General features: G+C 46.8%; 1 protein-coding gene and 1 long non-coding RNA gene across 3 annotated transcripts in view; both read right to left on the bottom strand.

Annotated features, from left to right (window-relative positions):
* Nucleotides 1-18378, bottom strand: part of MDGA2 (MAM domain containing glycosylphosphatidylinositol anchor 2) — a 504154-nt gene that overhangs the window by 449649 nt on the left and 36127 nt on the right. The window lies entirely within an intron of this gene.
* LOC144586335 (uncharacterized) lies at nt 9360-18257 on the bottom strand. The gene is made up of 2 exons (XR_013541117.1): nt 15208-18257; nt 9360-9625 (listed from the first exon to the last, which is right to left on the bottom strand). It is a non-coding gene; the product is annotated as an uncharacterized LOC144586335 (long non-coding RNA).

The raw sequence follows: 18378 nt of genomic DNA, 5'->3' as shown, positions 1-18378 counted from the left end.
TGTCTCAGAAGGATAGTGTGGTTGACGTCTCAAATGCTGCAGGAAGATCCAGAAGGACCAGCCGGGTTTCTCCCCCCCCCCCAGGTCAGCTTCCTTCAGGAGATGGTCTTCCAGGGCCACCAAAGCCATTTCTGTTCCACAGAGCAGCCTAAACCCCAAGGCTATCTATAGCTCAAAAAAAAGCCAGCAGCTGGTTGGCCACCATCCTCTCCATCAACTCGCCCAAGAACACCAGACCTTCTCCAGACAGCTGTGTTACTGCATGTACTGTATCCTGATGCTGGTCCAGAAGAAATGGTCTGGGAGTCTTCAATGTGGAAGAGGAGGAGAGATTCCACCCATTATGGTAGGGAGTGCGCTCACAGTCACAGGAAAAGCAGTCCTCCAACACTGCCCTGTTCGATCTGAGGGGTCCAGCATCAGGTGACCCTTCAAACCTGGGCACGACAGGACAGAGGTCCTGCTGACATCGACGTCATTTCTGTGGACACTGGCAATGGTCCCTCCCTGCCCCTCTGGCCTGCCATGATGTTGGGGGGGGGCATAATCGGGAGAGGGTTCCTCTCCCACCCACACTTAACAGATGTCTTCTTTTCATGTGCACAGACAGCTGCGCTGTGTAGTAGCACTGTGTGGGAGGCGTGTGATTCACGCTCCATCCCCCTAAGCAGCTTTGCCCTTCCCCTTAAAAAATCCGTACAGACACATTTGGTGGGAACGGCTTCCCCACGGATGTTGCCTGGTTTCAAAGTCGATGACTCATCGGTGGCAGGCAAAACATCATCGTTGGCGTCATCCTCACCGCCAGGACAGCCATCACCTTGGCTCATAAAGATCTCGCATCCTGCAGCGGGAACGGGATTCAACCGACTATCACAGGGGTGCAACTGGATTTTACCAGGGCCCATTGGTTTTTCCTGTAGTGATGTATGGAAGTGAGAGCTGGACCATAAAGAAGGCTGACCGCCAAAGAATGGATGCTTTTGAATTGTGGTGCTGGAGGAGGCTCTTGAGAGTCCCCAGGACTGCAAAGAAAACAAACCTATCCATTCTAAAGGAAATCAACCCTGAGTGCTCCCTGGAAGGACAGATCCTGAAGCTGAGGCTCCAGTACTTTGGCCATCTCATGAGAAGAGAAGACTCCTTGGAAAAGACCTTGATGTTGGGAAAGTGTGAGGGCAAGAGGAGAAGGGGACAACCGAGGACGAGATGGCTGGACAGGGTCATTGAAGTGACCAACATGAATTTGACCGAACTCCAGGAGGCAATGGAAGACAGGAGGGCCTGGCGTGCTCTGGTCCATGGGGTCATGAAGAGTCGGACACGACTAAACGACTAAACAACAACAATAAATTATTCTGAGTGGACAAAGGACGGTATATCATATTTATGATATTTTATGATATTTGTAAGCCTCCCTGAGTCTAGGGGGTGGGGTAGAAATCAAATAAATAAATAAATAAATAAATAAATAAATAAATAAATAAATAAATAAATAAATAAATAAATAAATAAATATTGATCCAACAGACCAGAGATTCATCACTGACTACATCTGTGGATGTAGAGCCATATATTTCACTCATTGAAAGCAATGGCGCAGAAAAGCCGGGATCTGTGTCTTTTCGCAAACATGCAAAAGGGACAGGCCTCTCTGGTGAAGAGGTGCCTCTCCACGGGGTAGCCTCCGATTTAGAGGCTAGGAAACGTCGGATGTGACTGCCGCCCCTCTTTGCCACAGTGCAAAAACCACAGGAACTGCTGTCTGTCTGAACATCTGCTGTGTGTTTCATGAAAACTTCTGACGCACATGGCGGAAGGGTAAAAAAAAAACCGAGCATGTATTTGATTCCTTGATGCTACGCTTTCCACATTCACTTCAAAGTTCCTTCTGCTTTCTTCAAATGGGCTTCCCTGGAAATGGTATTCAAGCCTCCAGACCTAATAATGAGAACTGCATGCCATTAATTTGATTCTGACTTATGGCAACCCTTTTTTACGGGTAGCCTCCAATTTATCCCTCAGAGTCACAGGATCCTAGAATCATAGAAGAATTGAGTTGGGAGAAACTTATAAGGCCATCGAGTCCTACCCCCCGCTCAGATTGGACAGAGGGTGGTCCAATTTTCTCCTGAATGCCCCCAGCACCGGAGCGTTCAGTACCTCTTTTTGAGCTCATGGGTTCCACTGTTGTACCACTCTAACAGTTGAGAAGTTTTTTCTGACATTCAGCGGAAATCTGTCTCCCTACAGTTTGTGCCCATTGTTGCCTGTCCTGCGCTCAGGGATGATCGAGGACAGATCCTGCCCCTCCTCTGTACCTTTCGAGTATCTGAAGAGTGCTATCCTATCTCCCCCTCCATCTTCTTTTCTCAAGGCTAAGCATGCTCAATTCATTCAGTCTTTCCTCCTAGGGCTTGGTTTCCAGCCCCCTGATCCTCCTTGTTGCAGAAACTCCATCACAGTTGCAGATATTTTTTTTTTCTGGGAGGCAAGCCTGGCTGGGAAATGCAAAGGAAACTGAGCAAAAATAAGCGGCCAGGCATCACCCGTCGCGGTTCATGTCCATCGACCATCGCTGGAAATTCTTCATCATAAAGGCATGAAGCAGAAATCCTCCCTTTAGGCTTTCTCGAGACAAACACACCATCTCTAACATTTGCAACCAACCGCTGAAAGGGAACCATCATAGACACATCAAAACAGGACGGGCTTCGTTACGCCTCGCTCCCATTTCAAGGGGAGAGTTGGCTTTGGAGGTTTTGTAGCTTTCGCGCGCTCCCCCCCCCCCCCCATGCAGAACATAAGCTCCGACACCGATCATTAAGTGTAGTAATTGGATTGGTTTTGTGTTGCTATTTTAGCATTCAATCACAATTAGTCAGAACGGATCTCTGCTAAATTAATGCCATGCTAGTGTCTTCCCTCGGAAGAGATGCTTTCCCAAGGTGGAATAAAAAGCACACTGTGGAGTGACACCTTAGATGCCTGCAGGAGACCCACCCGGCATGGCCTCTTGGAAAGAAGGGGAGGAGATGGAAAGGAAAGGCAATCCGTTTAGCTGAGCCGCGTCAAGGGCAGGAAGGGAAGCCGGCTTGCGGGGGGTGGGGGGAGCGGGAGGGTTAATTCCACGCCCTGGGAATTGTCTGGCAAGGAATTCAGAATTCAGTGTCTCTTAGTCAGAGGTGGCAAGCTTCTGCCTTTCCACATAGGGTTGGACTCCACCAGGCCTAACCAGGAGCCTGAAAGAGGAGGGAAGGGTGGAAGTGGCTTCTGGAGATAGACAAGGTGCCCACCCCTGCTATAAAGACATGGCAGTCCCGGTGTGTAAGATGCAGGGATTCCATTCAGCCCTGGATTTCCTCTTCTTGGGCTACCCTCTGTCGGTTTTTTTTTAAAAAAAGCCAGATGTTCCCAGACTCAGAAGCTGAAAGACAACTGAACTCTTAGAAGGTGGGACAACTGGCAAGGCGGCTTGAGTTTCTGGGCGGTTGCAGTCTTGACCCCTGAAGACCCCAGCTTAGTCCATGATGCTAGACTGATCCACCTCCAAGAACTGTTTGCAAAAAGGTTCTGTGAGATGGCTTGACTGGACCAGAGCAAATGTCCATCCAGCAAAAAGCCACCAGAGACAAGGAGGGGAAAGGAATGAGGCCACCTGGCCTCATCTAGCCTCCTACTGGCATCTCAGACCGATAGCAGCTGGCCAGGGGCTTTCCAGAAGTTGAACTGGAGGCTTCCTGGTTTGAAAAAAAAATGCATGTCCTGCCCACAGAGAGAGACGGCTTCCGAGGGCACCAAAGAGTTTCTAAGTTTCTACATTGGCTCTCCAGCAGAATTTCACTGCATGTTTGTCCACCCTGCTTGGCTGGCCAGCTCTGTCCCTTTTCAGACGAAGCAGGCTCCAGAGAAGGCACCAGTCTACTCACTTGCAATGGAAAAGCCTCGCCTCCAGGCGAGCACCTGTTGGTAAACGGGAGGGAACAGAACACGACGTTTGGAAATGCCCATTTGCAAAATCCTTTTGTGGGTTGGAAACATTCACGCAGCCCTTTTGATTAGCTTTGCCTCCTAACATCTCCAGGTCATTTCTCAAACTCTCCTTCGTCCTCCTTCTTCACGTTGCTCAACAGACAAGATAAAAGAGACAGAGATTCATCAAGGAAAGTTATGCTATGAAATCTCTCTGAGTTGCTCCTCCCCTTTCATTTACTGAAGGGGAACTTCCCTGAGTGGCAAAAACATCCATCACCCTGGCAAGGTAAGGAAGGCACCACCTCTGCAAAACGAACTGCGTAGGGTTCAGATGGAAGAGGAGCAAAAATTGGCAGGAGAAACACCAGTAGTTTATGGTAGGCGAGGCACAACACCGTACTGGTAGTAAAGAGCAGCCATCTGAAAGAATAACCGAGGAAGGCCGAAGGAAGAAAGTACTTCATCGAGACAGCAGTTGCACATTCGGAAGGCAGAAAATAACAATAGCAACCCTGGAAGGATTAGGAGGGGTTGGCAAACATTCTCGGAGTTTCTTCTATACCTTGGCTCAGTCATCGATCCAAATGGAGACGGAAGCCAAGGAATCAGCACCAGAAGGGCAGCCGTGAAAGGGCTAGGAAAGAACCATAGAATCATAGAAAAGTGAAGATGAAACTATATTTCTGTTAATGCAGCCTAAAATAGCATTGGCCTTTTTTGTAGCCACAATACACTGTTGGCTCATATTTAGCTTCCGATCTACGAAAATTCCAAGATCCTTCTTGCTTGTGGTTTTGCTGAGCCAGGTCTCCCCCATCTTGTAACTGTGCAATTGGTTTCTTTTTCTGAGGTGCAGGAATTTGTACTTCTCCCTGTTGAATTTCATTCTATTGCTTTCAGCCCACTGCTCTATCCTATCAAGGTCATTTTGAATTTTGTTTCCGTCTTCTAGGATATTAGCTATACCAATTTGGTATCATCTGCAAATTTGACGAGCATTCTCATCCAAGTCATTAATAAAAATATTGATGAGCACCAAGCCCAGGACTGAGCCTTAGGGTACCCCACTCGTGATCTTCTCTAACTGGGAGAAGATCACAAGTGGGGTACCCTCAGAGTACCATCATCACCCTCAGGGTACCATTCTATAGCCAATTGTGCATCCACCTGACACTTGATCTATCCAACCCACACCTAGTTAGCTTGCTAATCAGGATTTCATGGGGCACTTGGTCAAAAGCTTTGCTGAAGGCAAGATATGGTCCCTCTCGCCTAGAGTTCGCCTTCCTGCCACTTCCCCCACCAAGTCATCTTTGTTGATCAGAATCAAGTCAAGGATAGCAAATCCTCTCGTTTCTTTCTCTGCTTTTTGTAGGACAAAATGATCAGCCACACAAGCCAGGAATTTCTTGGAAGGGCCAGACTTGGCAAAATCCGCGTCCCAACATATATCTGGATGACTGAAATCTCCAATCACTACTACATTGCGTTGTTTTGAAGACCCTGCAATTTGTTTTTCAAAGAGTTTCAGCCTTATTTATGTATTTATTTGTCCGTCTGTCCATCCATCCATCCACCCACCCACCCACCCACCCATGTTTTGGTGCTTCTGGGTTTTTTAAACAGTGAGTGCTTTGGGTTGTTCTGACATGATTTTTAACCTGCTGTTAAACCGCCCAGAATAGTGCTTTAACCCTAATGGGGCAGTATATAGATAAAATAAAATAAAATTAACAAGTCACTAGTTCATAGGGTCACCCTAAGCTAGAAGCGACTTGGCCACATATAAGAAGAGGAATCACGGAGGGCCAGATGAGCTTCCCAAAATGTGAACAGTTCTTTCAAGGGCCACTTCCTAGCTTCCAGAATTGTGCTCCAATTTTCCACTGGGAGAGTTAAGAGCCTCTAATTGGATAGCAAATCATTGTTTCTGGAAGCTTCCAAAAGAAAAAAACAGCATTTTTCCGTATTTTTTCCTAAATAAGATGAAATATGGAAGAAACACAAATGGTCTGGAGGACTCTCGTGAGCTGTGAAATTGCCGGGAACTGCACGGAGCCCTAGAGGCTACACTCCATACACCCTGTTATATCCATCAGAATTATGATTTCTTCCCCCCCTCCCCGGCTCTTGCAACTCCTCGTTTGCCACCTTGACGTAGAACGTGCATAACGAGATGATTATTTTAAGCTTCCGGCCTCCAGAGTCTCCGAATCCAATCCTCTGGCGCTCTGGAGGAGAGAGAGAGAGAGCGCAGCGTTCCTTAAAATAATCCCAATTTGATTCTCTCTGTTCTCATGTTATAGAGACCAGGGAGAAGAGGGGGAAGAGGCAGCTCACAACTGATTTCCCTGGAAAACAGGTACAGTTAAAGCCCCGCGGCTCGCTGTGGCTCTGCGGATCAATTCCGTTCACGACGTGCTATAAAAAGCTGAGCTGCTGCCACTATTTCAGAGTTTGTTAGCCCTGTTTGTCTTCAGGAGCCTTCGCTGCTGCAGCCGCCGGCTGGGGATTTCTTCCATCTTAATTACGGTGCTACCAGGAAGGGCTTTCCGAAGAAGCGGGCCCCTTTGCCATGCTTATAAACATGGAGGTTTTTAATGTGCTGAATTCGTTTCCTTCTCGAACAGAGACCGTGGCTGTGTGCATCTTCTCATGCAGCGTGGAAACGGGCTGCATGAAAGGACGGCAGAGGAAAGGGCGAGAAAAACCTCGTGAGGCCGGCGAACCGGAAACCAAGAGGAGACTCGCGCTTTCTCTGAACCAGGGAGGAGTGGCAGAAGCAATCAGAACACCATAGAGACAGCCAAGATGATGATAATGATGATGACGGCAAAGGCACTAGAATTGCCACAGCAAAGGCCATCTAATCCAGTTCCTCGTTTCTGGCTGGTCCACCAAATTATTGTTTTTGAAAGACAGTTCTCCTCCTCCTCCTCCCGCCGCGTTCCCCATCCTGCCCGCCCATGGCGCGTTCGAAGCCAACATCTTGAAAAACATGTCTGTGGCGGCTGCTGTGTCCTAGGGCTGAGATGCTCCGCTGATGAATCGAGGTTGCTGCTGATTGATCAGGCAGCCGGGTTTTACAATGTGTTACCTGTATAAGGAATGACAGGCGCTAATTCATGAGCTATTCTTCTCCAAATAAGACATCTGGTTGCTTATCGTTAATAACTCCCTAACCCATGCAATCAGGGAGCTGGAGGGGACCCTACGAGTCATCTCAGTCCAAACTCGGCCAAAGCAAGAGTTCCCCAGCTAAGCCTTCTTGACCACCTTCTTGACCACTTGGTGGCCACCCAGCCTCTCTTTAAAGACCTCCAGTGAAGGAAGTCCTGCCACCTTCTGAAGTGTCCTCTCCACTCCTGGGAAAACCCCTTATTTCTGAGAAGTCCTTGCTCACAATTAAGCAAAATCTCTTCCCTGACCATTTCAACCCTACCCTCTCGAGCAGCAGAACGTGAAGTGGCTCCATCTTCCACGGAAGAGCCTTTCAGGGATTTGAAGACGGCCGTTGTATCACCTCCGGGAGGAGAGAACGACACTCAGCTCCCTCAACTGAACATCCTTCTCAGAGCTTGGTCACCATCGAGGCCATCATCCTAACCTTTATTTGGAAATTACCTCGAAAGAGAGATGGGCACAAATCACTGAAACCACTGTTTGGCCAAAGGACGAACTGGCACGAACCACCAATTTGGACGTTCGTGCTCATCTCTACTTTGAAATTACTTAGAATGATGAAGGTCAGATGAGGGAGGCTGGCAAGAAGAAGGAGGGGGTGAGTGAATCGATCCGGGCAAGAAATGTGCAATACGGTTGGTTTTGGTAGGAAGAACATGAAATGGCTAAGAATGGATGCCAAGGAGAGTTTGAACCAATGCATCTAAAAAAAAAATGAATTGGAAGAAGGTCTCAAAGTGACTGCCACCCCTCTAATTATACCACCAGTCTCCTGGCTGCTTCCCACAGCAATTTTCCAAGTTCCTAGACCTCACCGTTTTAAGCTCTCCGCTAGGAAACGGATCACGGACTGCCCCAGAAGAGCGACAGCGGCATTTCCTTATTTAAGAATCATGTATAGATTGCACCAATTTTAATTCATCCGCCTTAATGTTCATTTAATGCCTTTGTGTGTTCAATTAATCTTGGCTCCTGGGGCTTGCCCTAAGGCAGAGAAGATGGCCACCACAGAGTTGATGCCAGTATTTCTTCGCTTCGCTGTATCTCTCTAGGTCCCGCAGAGCCGGATGATATAGATGCAAGCATCACTCGGAGCTTAGAGATGTCTGAGGTGAAAGAAGAGACCTTTCCAGAAAGGGAAAACCCCCAGTCATTAATGGATTATGTTTAATTACAAGGTAAAGCTACGTCAATAGAGCATCCTGCCTCAGAACAAGGAAAAAGTCTGTGTTCTCAGCCAGAATGGGCTGGACGGATATATCTCGTACAAGTGGTGCCTCGCTTAACGATGTTAATTGGTTCCATTAAAAAATCGTTATGTGAAAACATCGTTAAGTGAAACACCATTTTCCATAGGAATGCATTGAAAACCGGTTAATCCGTTCCAATTGGAACAGATTAATGCTTGCAATCATTAGCCCACCTCCTGAACCCTATGCAAACTTAATTTGGTGTTGTTCTGAGTCTTCGTTAATTTTTGGTGATTTTTTTCTCTCTCTCATTGAAAAGCATTGGACCAGTGCTTTTCAATAAGAGAGAAAAAAAATCACCAAAAATTAACGAAGACTCAGAACAACACCAAATTAAGTTTGCATAGGGTTCAGGAGGTGGGCTAATGATTGCAAGCATTTAAAACAGGTTTCTAACAGTTTAAGACACTTTTACAGGAGCGAAAAAGGGACATCATTAAGTGAAATTCCCCCATAGAGAACATCGTTAAACGATGGGGGAAATTCCTCAAAGAAACCCATCGCTGTGTGAATTCATCGTTGTATGAAGCAATCATTGTGCGAGGCACCACTGTACATTCAAACCCAAATGACTCAACTCCAAATAATAATAATAATAATAATATAATTTATTGTCATTGTAAGTATATACACAGTATACCATACAACGAAATTCACAATGTGGGTTATGGCCATCACAAAAGAGGAAGACCAAATGTAAGACGGACCGACTTCCTACAGGAAGCCACAGGCAGAGCTGAGCAGGGCCGTGGAGGACAGGACACTTTGGAGGTCAACCCATTCATTGTTGTTGTTACGGGTTGTCAAGTCACCCTCAATTTATGGCAACCACACAGCCAGAGACCTAAAGCCCTGCGCTCTCTCCAGCCGTTCCTGTCGGCCTCCACCTTGCGGCACCGTTTCTGGAGGTCTCCCTGACCACCTCTCTTTGTATGGAAAAGTGTGCATATATTGATTTGGGGGACCTCCCAGCCAGAAAAGAAATGTCTTATAAGCATTTTTTTTAAAATAATGCGTTTTCTACAATTTTTTTTCCTAAATTGGGGGAGGTGAGTTTAGAGACATCTTTCAGATGGACACATTTTTATTTTTTTTTCTTCGTGTTCAAACACACGCTAGTTCCCATAATGTTTCTTTTTCTGAGATGTGCCACAAACAGACACGTATCTGAAGCAGGTGAGTCCAGGCTGCTGGCAGCCTTAGCAAATGGGGAATGCCTATTGTTACATAACAGCACTGATGTTACCTGTCTGTCATGGGTTTGGAGGGAAAGTTCCATCCTATGGGGAGTGGAAGGCGGGACATCAGGAGGAGGGGCTGTACTGTATAAATATGTGATGCCTGTGTGGTGAAGGGAGATGCTGAGACAGACTGTGAGACACTGGGTTGGGACGAAGCAGCAGCTGGGGAAGAAGAAGCTGTTGTGGGAGTCTGTGTGTCTGACAGGGTACTACTGTGTGTCAGAGTACCAGCCTGAAAGGTTCAGGGGTCTGTTGGTTAGCCAGAACTGATGGGTTCAGGGTCTGTGCTTTAAGTTAAAGGTTCTAGGTGAACCAAACTGTATGCTTGTGTGTGTAAGAATAAGCCACGTTACTTTATTTTATTCACCTGATTGTTTTATTTACCCTGTTTGTATTTAAAATAAACCTTATTCTTTTTGTTGTTTGGAAATCCATCCCTGGTCTGTGTGACTTATTATAGGGAATGGTTGGTGGCAGCTTAGTGACTGTGTGATAGTTCCCAGTAGGTCTGGGTTTGTCACATTGATTGGTGTCCAGCGTGTGGGATACGACTGGTCCAGTTGTCCAGTGGTCCAGCAAAGCCTTGGCAAGTGTGCCCAGAGCAAGGGGGGTCTAGTCAGGGACAGTCTGAGGCGCGTAGGTAATCTTCTAGGTGTACCTCACGGGGAGGTGCGCTAGTAGAAGAACGTGCCCACTGGGGAGACTTAGATTAAGGTGCTCTGAGGCAGCCTAGTTTTGGCGGGAAAAAGCTGAGGCAAATCTGCGTAGCAACAGCGAGCTAGCTTGCCAGCTGAGAGGCCCAGCAGAGGGGGGTAGGCTCTGACTCGATACTGTTGCAAGTAGTGCTGAAGAACAGCAGCAATCTCTAGGGAGAGCTGGTTCTGAGGCAAAAAGGAAAAAAAGTGGTCGTTTTATTCTGAGGCTTGACTTTTTAAAGCAGCCTGTTCTGAGGGGGGATTATGCCCTTGACTCGAAGCAAGATAGCAGACATGAGTGAAGTGAAAGACCCCCAGATTGACCAAGGTTCTGAGGATGAATTTGGCTCAGTGCAAGGTGACAGCACAGGAGAGCAAGACCCAGAACTCAGAAAAATACTCATAGCCCAACAGCATGAACTGAGGATGAGGCAATTGGAAAAAGAAGAAAGATTAGAGAGAGAGAAAATTGCTCTGGAAAAAGAAAGAATGGCGTTTGAATTAAGAAAACTGGAAATGATGAACCAGAACAATAATAACAATAGGGATTCTGAGGGAGGCCAATTGTCTAAGGCTGACCTGAAGAAATTCCCTGTGTACCACAAGGGAGATTGTCCTGAGGTGTTCTTTTCCTTAGTGGAAAGAGCGTTTGTGGACTTCTCAGTGAGGGAAACTGAGAAGATGACCATCATGCGATCTTTAATCAGTGGTAGCCTTGCTGAAGTTTATGCCGAGATGCCTGAGGAACTGATGAAAGATTTTGCAGAGTTCAAAAAACTGGTGTTTGCAAGACATGGGATAAATGCAGAGCAGCTGAGACAAAGATTCAGGTCCCTCACTAAAAAACCAGAACAGACTTTTACCCAAGTGGGGGCCCAATTGGTGAGGCTGCTTGAGAAATGGCTGTCGCAGGAGGGAACAGAGACCTATGAACAGCTTAAAGACTTGATAGCCCTGGAACAGTTCTATTCAGTCCTGCATGGGGAATTGAAATTCCAGGTGAGGGAAAGGAAACCGAAATCTGTGGCAGCAGCCGCAGAAATCGCAGATTTTATCTCCCAAATAAGAACGCCCTTGGGTGAGGGGAAATCTGTAGGTAAACCCAAAGAAACCTACAGCAAGTACTCTCAGGGACCAGGGAAAAGCCAGCAAGGGGGAGGGGCCCATGGTGAAGGGAAGCCCTCAGGCATGAAACCAAGCCCTCAGAATTTGGAGGGAAAACCCAAACAAGAGGAGAGAGAATCAAAATACACCAGAAAATGCTATTTCTGTCAGGGAAAGGGTCATCTGATCTCAGAGTGTGAGAAATTGAAGCAGCTAAAAGGAATGGTGCCTCAGAATTCTAGTGGGACCAAGCCAAAAGCTGTGTTCTGTGTCCAGCAAGAGCAAGGCTCAGTGTCACAGAGGGAGCCTGTTGCCATGGCTACTCAGTCTGGAACAGCTACCTATGCTGAGCAGGCTGAGGAAAATGGTCCTCTTGTGGAGGTAAAGCGCTGCTTGCTGATAAAAACAGATTCTCAATTGTTTGAGACAGCCGGGGTGGACGTAGGAATACTTGACCGTCAGTATAGGGGGCTGCGGGACACTTGTTCCCAGGTAACCCTGTGCCATCCCGATATCATTCCCCGGGAGTTTATAATCCCAAATGAGAGCATAAAGGTAGCAGGTATTGAGGGGCAGGTAATCTCTCTGCCAGTAGCAGAGGTACCTGTCAACTTTCAAGGCTGGAGGGGAGATTGGCGGATAGCGATTTCATCGACTCTGCCAGCAGCCGTGCTCGTGGGAAATGACCTGGCTGAACAGGTGAAACGGGTGCTAGTGATTACACGCTCACAAGCCACCACAGGGACAGTTCAGGGGGGTAATGATGAGCCAGAGACGGTAGCAGAGGGGAGTTCAGAAGCTGTGGTGGAAACCTTGACCACAGACAGCAGATTTGGACAGGAGCAAAAGGCAGACGCCACTCTCCAAAAGTGTTTTGAACAGGTGACTGACGCGCAACTAACACCTGAAACCCCAGTGAGATTTCTGGAGAAAAAGGGGATTTTATATAGAGAAACCCTGAGAAATATCTCAAAAGGGGGAGATGGGATCAGAAGTCAGCTGGTGGTGCCTGAAAAGTATCGCCCCATGATCTTACAAAGGGGTCACTCTGACATGTTTGCTGCACACTTAGGGGTGAAAGAGCCCCTTGATTTGATCAAACAAAATTGGGAGCAGATCACCCAGGATGACCCACAAGACGTTGTGACATACATAGACACCTTGATGAATGACCTAAAGAGAAATCTAGAGCTGGCAGCAGAAAACCTGCAAGCTCAGAAGGTCAGACAGAAAACATGGTATGACCGCAAAGCTAGAGAGAGGCACTTTGACCCAGGGGAGGAAGTGCTTTGGCTTAGGCCCTGCAGAGAGAATAAACTGCAGCTCAAATGGGCAGGACCATATAGGGTCATTTCCAAGATGTCAGACCTGAACTACCTAATAGAGCAGGAGGAGAACCAAGCAAGGAGGGTGGTTCATGTGAATGCCCTAAAACCCTACTACCGAGGGGAACAGAGGGTTTTATTCGCGATAAAAGCAGCTGAGAGTGAGGAAGCTGAATTACCCTTCTGGGAGGGTAGAGGGGAAGTAAAATACAACCCAGAGGAGGTAAAGATCAGTCCTGCACTCACCCAAGACCAGCAGCAAGAACTAAAAATGCTGCTTAATAAATATCAACAGGTGTTTTCCAACAAGCCGGGGATAGTGAAGGGAGTGATGCATCGGATCCACACAGGGGATGCACCCCCGCAGGCAGTATCCCCATACCGAGTAACGGGACCCTATAGGGACAAGGTGCGGAAGGAGCTGGACGAGATGCTGAGGGAGAACATAATCGTCCCCTCTTCTAGTCCTTGGTCCTCTCCGATAGTCCTTGTGGACAAGCCTGATGGGAGCATTAGGTTTTGTGTCGATTACAGGAAATTAAACCGTGTAACCACTCCTGATGCCTACCCAATGCCCAGGCTAGACAACCTGATTGAAACCATAGGGGGTTGTCGGTTCATCTCATCATTGGACCTGGTGAAGGGATATTGGCAATTAAGAATTGATCCCAGGGATCAAGAAAAGACTGCCTTTTGCAGCCCTTTTGGTCTCTATGAGTTTCGAGTCCTGAGCTTTGGTCTCAGAAATGCACCAGCCACATTCCAAAGGCTGATGGACCAGACCTTGACAGGGCTCAGTGACTTTACAGTGGCCTACATTGACGACATAGGGATCTTCAGTAATACCTGGGAAGATCACCTGATACACCTGGAGTTAGTGCTGCAGAGGTTAAGTGCAGCAGGGCTAACAGTAAAGGCCAGCAAGTGTCAGCTGGGTAGCCCAGAAATAAGATACTTGGGTCACATGGTAGGGGGAGGAATGATAAAACCCCTGGAGGCCAAAATAGAAGCTGTTCGTGATTGGCCTAGACCCAACACCAAGAAAAAAGTCAAATCATTTCTTGGGTTGGTGGGCTACTACAGAAAGTTCATCCCGAGGTTTAGCGAGATTGCGGCTCCGCTGACCGATCTGACGAGGAAGAAGGCTGATGACCGCATCCCGTGGACCAGCGACTGTGAGGCGGCGTTCCAGAGGTTGAAGGAGGCGTTAATCAACTATCCTGTGTTGCGGGCTCCAGACTTCGACCGGGAGTTTATCATCTACACCGATGCGTCTAACAGCGGGGTAGGAGCAGTTCTGTGCCAAGAGGATGAGAATGGTGACCAACATCCAGTGTCCTACCTGAGTAGGAAACTTCGAAAAGGTGAGAGACATTTGGCAACCGTGGAGAAGGAGTGTTTGGCCATAGTCTACGCGATCCAGAAGGCCAAGCCTTACATCTGGGGAAGACATTTTGTTCTGTGTACTGACCATTCACCATTGCAATGGTTAAAGACAATGAAAACCCACAATAGCAAACTTATGAGGTGGGCTTTGAACTTACAGGACTATGACTTTGAAGTGAAGGTGGTCAGAGGGTCAGTGAACTGTGTTGCTGACGCCTTATCAAGAAGACCTGAAGACTGAAGACGGCGAAAGAACATGGACTATGTGTATATAATGATGACAAAAAGTAAAATGTACCTGTTTTTAAATTGGTTTGTATTAATAAAGGTAAATTGATGTAATGTATATGGTAAATGTTTAAATGCCTATTTGAAATGTTTAACTTAGAATGTAAGTAAGTATAATATGGTAGGTATAATTGGTGTTGTGTGTTTTATACAGGTTGTTTTTTGGGAAAAAGCACCTTAGCTTTCCCCCTACAAAACAACTTATAAAGAGGGGAGGTGTTACATAACAGCACTGATGTTACCTGTCTGTCATGGGTTTGGAGGGAAAGTTCCATCCTATGGGGAGTGGAAGGCGGGACATCAGGAGGAGGGGCTGTACTGTATAAATATGTGATGCCTGTGTGGTGAAGGGAGATGCTGAGACAGACTGTGAGACACTGGGTTGGGACGAAGCAGCAGCTGGGGAAGAAGAAGCTGTTGTGGGAGTCTGTGTGTCTGACAGGGTACTACTGTGTGTCAGAGTACCAGCCTGAAAGGTTCAGGGGTCTGTTGGTTAGCCAGAACTGATGGGTTCAGGGTCTGTGCTTTAAGTTAAAGGTTCTAGGTGAACCAAACTGTATGCTTGTGTGTGTAAGAATAAGCCACGTTACTTTATTTTATTCACCTGATTGTTTTATTTACCCTGTTTGTATTTAAAAGAAACCTTATTCTTTTTGTTGTTTGGAAATCCATCCCTGGTCTGTGTGACTTATTATAGGGAATGGTTGGTGGCAGCTTAGTGACTGTGTGATAGTTCCCAGTAGGTCTGGGTTTGTCACACCTATTTCTCCAAGGAAATGTGAAGCCAGCCTGTTCACATCCCATCTCATTATGAGAACAGGCCGTTTTAAACAGTACGTTCCCATCAACTCCAAGGAAGTGGATGGTGATCCGTGAAAGCTCGCACTGAAAATAAACTGGCTAGTATTCTGCGTGCCACAACTTTTCCATTTTCTTTTTTTGCTACCCACCAACTTCTTTGTATCAGCATTCTGGAATTCAACACTTATTTTTTCGGATGAGGTCATGCACAACCCCACCATGAACCCTTTTTAATGAAATGAAGACAGATATTTAGCATCGAATCACAGAACAGCTGAGTTGGAAGGGTCCTCGAAGGCCATTGCGTCCATTCCAGTTCATCAACCTCGTTCTTGAAGTGTGGTGTCCAGAACCGGACACAGGACTCCAGATGAGGCCTAGCCAGTGTCGATTAGAGGGGAACTGCGTAGTATCTCATGGGCTTTGGAGACTGTACTTCTGTTCATGCAGCCTAGAATAGCATTGGCCTTTTTCGCCGCCCCATCACACTGTTGGCTCATGTTCAACTTGTGATCTACAACAATTCCAAGATATGTAGAACAAGGTGATAATGAGGAATTAAAAGATAAAGCCATGACACCACGGATGCCTGTTCAGCAAGAGAAGCATTTCACTCAATGGCTTTCGGAAGAAAACACCTGAAAGGATTAGAGATAGTCCGGGCCTCAATGGACAAACATGGGGATCATTCTTTAGCCATGGGGAGAAAAAGGTGGGTTGAGCCATTCACTTTAAACTAACCTGACCTGGCATGACTTACGTGAAAGTAAAATGTGACAATGCTCCGGGATGCTGCTTCGGGAAAGCACACATGAAAGGTTGGGTACAAATAAATAAATATGTCAATAAATCAATTTGAAATACACTGCATGGCCATAAACATAACCTAAAATCCAGACGGAAAAGTTAGCATTTCATTCATCTACAGCCGATACACTGAAATGGGAAAGAAAACGCGGGGGGAGGGAAGAATAAATTCAGAACATATTGCAACCCAGCTTAATAGAATTATGGGATGAAATCCTAGTTCTACTGGCAAGCGGCCAAACGCCAAGACAGGTGTACATAAAATAAACAATCCGAACAAAATATGCTGAATAATGGAAACCAAATAAATTCCGTTAATAGACTTTGATGGAGGACAGGTCTGTACCAGCGAGAGAAAGCCGAAATCATTCTTGTTTGCATTTTTATAATTTAAAAGTACGGCATGTTGAATTTAAAAGGAAAAAGCAATTTACATACAGGGATAGCCCACGGAAGGTCTCATTCCACAGCTGTGGTCCTTAAGTTATTTCTTTTATATATTTTATTCATTACATTTGTATCCTGCCCATCTAGTACCCAAGCACTACTTCGGGAAGCTCACAGCGATTAAAAACACAACTACCCAGCCCACAAAGACATAGGTAACGAGATCTAGGCGAAAACAGTCACATAACCCAAAATATAAAATAAACCTAGAGGCAACGGCAAAGCAAATCAAAAATCCGATTCACGGACCCATGAGGCTGTCGAAGGAGTAAGATGTTTCTGTAGGCTTCTTAATCAATACAGTTTCTACCTGTTTCCTAAAGGGAAGGAGGGAGGGAGCTTGGCATATATCTTCAGGTAATGAAACCCATAGCATTGTGGCCGCCACCAAGAAGGTCCAGTTGCCTGGCGGTGGTTTTCCGGGGCTCTCTAGGCATGTCCACCCACAACCACGAAACCCGAGTGGACAATCTTAGGGAGACATGCTCTGCCAGGTCACAAGGTCCCAAACCAGTACGGGCTTTAGAGTGAATGCCAGCCCTCTGAATCTGGCACAGAAGCAAACGGGGAAGCCGACGTAGGTGTGCCGGGCTCGGGGAGAGGCGATGGTATTTTTGTGCTTCCAACACAAAACTGCCCACACTGCATTTTGCACCCGCTGAAGATTCTGCATCACCTTCCAAGGCTGCCTCGCGTACAGAGCGTTGCAGGAGTCAATCCTAGAGATTACCAACGTGTGGACCAATGTCGTTAAGGGGTTTCCGGTCCAGAGAGCGACCAAGTTTCTGATCTTCCCAACAGCAAGTCCTGTGCGTTTGTGTGTTCTTTGCTATCCAGTCACACAGCAAACCAAATAAGGCTTTCAAAGTACAGTGGGATATTTAAGGAGTGGTTTTATCGGTTCCACTCCCCCAGTGAGTGTCCATGGCTGAGCAGAGATTCGAACCCAGGCCCTTCTGAGTCCTAGTCCATTTCTCGATCCACACCGGGAATCCAAATATTAGCCCTCAGCCACACACTGAGCACACTCTCATGCAACCATATTGATACATACACCCGATCAGATCCCCCGCTACCAATCCTCAATGAACTCAGGATTCCACCACCAGAAGCTGCTGTTTCGTACATCAATCTCGGGAAATCCAGACAGAACCTCTGCTTGAGCACATTCTGGCATGACAACATCCAAAAATGCAGGATTTCGACGCCGCTCGTCATCCTGCTCGGTCCATGCAAGTCACCGACAATTAGGATAAGAAGCAACTGTTTGCTCTCCTCCGGCTACACTTAATTCAGTTTAAAACTGCATTAATCTTAGCTCGGAGGAGGCCCTGCTAATCAGCAAAGAGTGCGTGTGCAAAGGTTTAGTGTGGCTTAGTGCAGACTAAGCCGGGTGTATTAAATGCAAACCCCCCCAAGTTAATCTGGGTTAATTATGCAGCCTCCACTTTCTCATCAGGATTAGACTCCCTTGGCATAAAACACATTTATATGATAGCACAGCAAAACAGGTCCATTGTGTGAAGTCTTGCTGTACAGGAACATGCCCCATACATGGCCTTTTGCTCATACAGTGGTGCCTCGCTAGACAATGATAATCTGTTCCACTGAAATCGCTGTTTAGCGAAATCATCGTCTAGCGAAAAGCATTTCCTTATAGGAATGCATTGAAACCTGTTTAATGCATTCCAATGGGGAAGAATCGTCGTTGTCTAGTGAAGATCGGCCATAGGAAAGCTGCTTTGCGAACCACCGATCAGCTGTTTAAATTGTTGTCTTGTGAAGCTTAGGTCCCAAAAACACCTGTTTTGCAAGCACAGAGGGAGCTGTCAAAATCGTCATCTAGCGAAAATCGGTTTGCGAAGCAGGGACCAAA

The sequence above is a fragment of the Pogona vitticeps genome, chromosome 1, assembly GCF_051106095.1.
Source record: "Pogona vitticeps strain Pit_001003342236 chromosome 1, PviZW2.1, whole genome shotgun sequence".
Lineage (NCBI taxonomy): Eukaryota > Metazoa > Chordata > Lepidosauria > Squamata > Agamidae > Pogona > Pogona vitticeps.
Note: the sequence above shows the minus strand (reverse complement) of the source record. Positions and strands in the feature narration are given on the sequence as shown.